The sequence below is a fragment of the Hyalella azteca genome, unplaced genomic scaffold (assembly GCF_000764305.2).
Source record: "Hyalella azteca isolate HAZT.00-mixed unplaced genomic scaffold, Hazt_2.0.2 contig12717, whole genome shotgun sequence".
Taxonomy (NCBI): Eukaryota; Metazoa; Arthropoda; class Malacostraca; order Amphipoda; family Hyalellidae; genus Hyalella; species Hyalella azteca.
The window spans coordinates 68,650-73,550 of NW_025942667.1; positions in this window are offsets into that span (position 1 = coordinate 68,650).

Sequence of the window (4,901 nt, forward strand, 5' to 3'; positions counted from 1 at the left end):
AGTCTACACCCGCTTAGAGCAGACATGTCAGTCTACACCCGCTTAGAGCAGACATGTCAGTCTACACCCGCTTAGAGCAGACATGTCAGTCTACACCCGCTTAGAGCAGACATGTCAGTCTACACCCGCTTAGAGCAGACATGTGAGTCTACACCCGCTTAGAGCAGACATGTCAGTCTACACCCGATTAGAGCAGACATGTCAGCTCACGCCCGTATCGATCATAAATTACTTTCAGCGTCTGAATTAAACTTGTTTTCCTACTACATGTCGCATTCAGCTGACATGTTGTCCCGCAGCTGTATTTCAGAGCAGCCGTGAATTTCATGCAGCCTATGGAGATAATTTCGTTCTCCGCGGCGGTGCGGCCATGTTTTTCTGCAACGGCCGCAACCGCAACACGTAATCAAGCAACATTAAGGAAGTGTTCGCTCTAACTCAAACCACAGCCAAACATTTTCGCTTCACGGACTCTGAAATCCAAGAATGATTGTAACTATAATTTTTTTAACGGTTTCTGTGGAAATTTATCATTATAAAAATGAAGATTGTTCATTGGTGCTGACAATCTGAGTGCTCAGGGGAGACATTTATGGTGAACTCCTTATCAGTTCGAGCATTTTTCATGCATTGGTTGAATTTTTTGTTCAATTGATGTTTGAAAGCAAATTTTTAATTAAGTGGACAAACTTACATGTCAGTAGCAATCGATTGCTTAATAGTGAAACTGGGAAGGTTTTTAGTCGACTTTAGTGGAACTTCAATGTTCTCAGTAGTAATCGGTTAATTAATAGCGAAACTGAAAAGGTTATTAATCGACTTTAGTGGAGTTTCCATGTTGTCAGTAGTAATCGATTAATTAATAGCGAAACTGAAAAGGTTATTAGTCGCCTTTAGTGGAACTTACATGTTGTCAGTAGCAATCGATTACCTAATATTAAAGCTGGAAAGGTTATTAGTTGACTTTAATTAGTAGAACCATGGTGGGTTTATAGGAGAGATGAGTGTGCTAATTAATCTTGAATGAATCACCGGCAAGTTAAGTGAGCTTATGAGCTAAGAAATGTGCTTAAAATTAGCACTGGGCAGTTTAGGAAGGCTACAAATTTGCACATTATACCAATATGAAGCTTGCGCGACACTAAACCAGTTATTGTTATACTTCACTTAAGTCATGGGATGAAAATTGGTAGTTTGATAAGTTGTTTAAAGTTATTTATGACTCTTCAAGTTTCCACTCCAGAATATTGTGCCTGATTTCTTGACTGTTATTCAGTTTCCCCAATAATGCGTCATGTTATTTGACTGCGGAATGTCAAGAAGAATGTTCCTTAGCCATTGCTCAGTATACCCAACAGCTTCTGTATATCTGCAGCGCCAGGCTTCTAACACTCAAGCGCTTTGACCATTATGTATAAGATAATTTTAAAATAAAATATATTGGTTACTGGACTTTTAAACGGTAGTTTACAAGTATAAATGAATTATATTCTCGTAACGAAGAAGTTGAATTTCACCCTATTAGTTTAAAGCGACCTCAACGCAGCCGTAGTAGTGATCCTGAAGCAGCCGAAACACTCCCCAGGCGACCTCCAACATTATCAGCATACATGTATGGGTGACTTACAGTATAAACTTAATGTACATACAGCATAACAGCTTTCGATGGTTTAGCGCTGAAATGCATTGTTAGAAAAGCTTATCTCGCTAATAAAATTGTGTAAAGAAATGTCTCAGTAAGTTATCGTCTCGTTTTTGCAAACTGATGCTATTGAATTATCGAATGCAAAGAAAAAACTATTTATATTCATAATTTCAGGTTTAATATAAAACCTTGTGCTATTTCTTCAATAAAATGTTTGAATGTCAAACAGACCAGACCTTGAAACTAGTGCAAAATTGATCAGGTAAACTGGAAATAGAGTTTTACTATAGTGAATTGTATAACCTAAGTGATCAATAATTATGAATGGAAGCAGGAATGAGTCTTATTAATGTTTATAATTTATATGTTATCTCAGATATTCGTGTTTGATTTAAAATGGGGAACCTCAGAGAGCGTCTCTATTGTCTCACAAGTTCTGTGACGCATTCTGCCGCGGTCGCTAATTGTGCCTGTTGCGAGGAGTTATTTATTGCACGTATTTAAAGTGAAGTCTCAGTCAGCCACTGCCAACAAATGAAGTTATCTGAATATTATTACCATCGCTTATTAATCTTGCATTTATTTAAGTGACGACAATGACAGTCGAGTCACCACTGCACTTATGCCGTCAGCCTTCAATGGAAACGATATATTTTTTAAATAAAGTGAACCACAAAGTTTTGTGATTTGGAAGCCTCTTCGTGTTTATTTTGTAGTAATCGAGCTCTACAAATCAGAGTTATGTACAGTATTTCACGGTTCTTTTTGACGGAAGGCGAGTTAAGTGCAGTAACTGCTGAGTGGCAACTCATGTGTCATTGATGGTGAATTTAGTTCAGTGTTTTTCTTCCATACTGAGCGAATGTTTGTTGAACACGTTGCTGACATTGGATCAAACTCCTCAACATCTCCAAGTTGTTTCTTTATTTTCAACATATTAAACAGTAGTGATAGTTGAACGCAGCAATTGGGAGTTCTTTTAAAAGGGTACATCATATTATGAGCAGGATAGATAAATATGATAAATAGATAAATATGAATAAATAAATGCGATAAATAATCTTCAAAATTTCAGAATATAGTTTTTCCAAACCCCACCATCTCGAACGCAGTCTTCCTGAACCATGTGTTTCCGAATTTAGGTTTTAGTTAGTATACTATAGTGTCATAATTAAATATCGACCGGTTAATCGAATCATAATCGAATTGAAACCTATATTTTGTAAGAAACTCCCAGTCAATTCCTGTTGAAAATTAACAAAAATTTAAATGTGTTATTTCTAAACAAATTTTAAATTCACCAAAGTGCAAATAGAATTTCAATTTCAAATTAAACTCTTCTCTCAATTTTTCGATTTCACAGCGTTAAGATAAAAATAAATTAAATAAACAATAAAAAGTTAGAATCCGGCACGAAAAGTTTAGTGGAGACGCGTGAACGAACAGCCAACATATACGTATTAGCGGAGCAACAAGTTTTCACACAAGCTTGTATTACTACGTATAACATATGTGATTAGATGTCCCTTGTAAAATTTTTTGTTTTTAATACTGTTTTTTTTTTCATCATTATTATCGTCTAAACGATATTTTTTAGTGTAATACTCGCTAAAGTTCACGAAGCACGCAAGTTAATGTTCAGTAAATTGTTTACATCGAAAGTTCTCAGGAAATCGTGTCTTTCAGTCCGTGTCTTTATGCAATTCCCAGCAATTAGGCAATTATGCTGTCTTTTTTCGAGCCTCGATTAATGTAAAGATAATTCGAAAAACGTAAATTTATAAGATTTTGATGCTGACTTCACATTATCATGGTCATTTCGTCGTGTGCTTGACAGCCGCAACAGTTTCTCTCAAACATCATTCAAAAAAATTTAAGTTAAGTAATTAAAGTTAAGTAATTAGTAGTTAGTTAGTTAAGTAAATAAAGTTATACAGTAATATAAATTCTTCGCAACTTGAATTTAATTCCAATGCCTGAATCCAATTAACCTGCATAAACAATATTTTAGACTATAAAAGATCTCGATTTAGTTCTGTATTTGAATCAATGCGGATTAAAACCTGGATAATATTGAAAGGAACTTGCATGGGAATATTTTGCGATTTCTTCCATTCTCACGAACTTTCGGGCATATTTTGGCGCTTCTTGCGGTCCGGCAAACGTGTTCCTCCGATGTCGTGAGCCGCGCAAATTTACGGTCAGATGCCTGTTAAAAAACACGTCCTACGGCGGTCATGTTCAAGTCCCAACTGCCGGATGTTCTGCCGCGGTCATGTTCAAGTCCCAACTGCCGGATGTTCGGCCGCGGTCATGTTCAAGTCCCAACTGCCGGATGTTCGGCAGCGGTCATGTTCAAGTCCCAACTGCCGGATGTTCTGCCGCGGTCATGTTCAAGTCTCAACTGCCGGATGTTCGGCCGCGGTCATGCTCAAGTCTCAACTGCCGGATGTTCAGCCGCGGTCATGTTCAAGTCCCAACTGTCGGATGTTCGGCCGCGGTCACGTTGAAGTCCAACCTGCTGGAGGTTGAGTCTAAGTCATTACTTAACTGCTGATGTTGAGTATTAGTTACGTTTCAACTACTGGATGATGAATCTTAGTAACGGCCCAACAGCTGGATCTTTAGTCCTAGTTACCTTTCAACCGCTGGATGATGAGTCTTAGTTATGTTCCAACTGCTTGTTTGCTGAGTCTCAATCATGGCCAAACTGCTCGAGGTTGAGTCTTAATTAACCTCAGTTCTCAACAATATATGACCTGTTAAGAGATCTTTTTGTTAAGCTGATGCTTTTTTCTTAACGATATTATATCGGTAATATTTTCTATTCGGAAAAGCCCACTCAGCGTATTCATCGCTTATCCTTGATTGTAGCTATCATCTAAAACACTCGACATGTGCGTTATCCATAACTAAGCATTTTGATGACGAATCTGTTGATTAGTAAAAGCGGTCAGGTTCTACGGATTAATGAAAAATTAATCCGCAGTGCCTGCCGTGAATTAAATAATATCAGTGGATTGGCATTGACCATATTTGGTCAATACGGTAAATTAATGAAATGAAAGGAAATTAATAAACATATAATTCAAGACTGGACTTCTACCAGAGAAAATTGAATGTAAATTAGTGCTGGAAAGAACTCCAAAGAAGAGTAAATAGCTATTCACTTTGACGGGACCGAGAATGGCTGGAGGCTTCAGGTTCCAAATGTTCCAGTCTCCAGATCCCAGCCAGTAACGCTTGCGACGTCGCC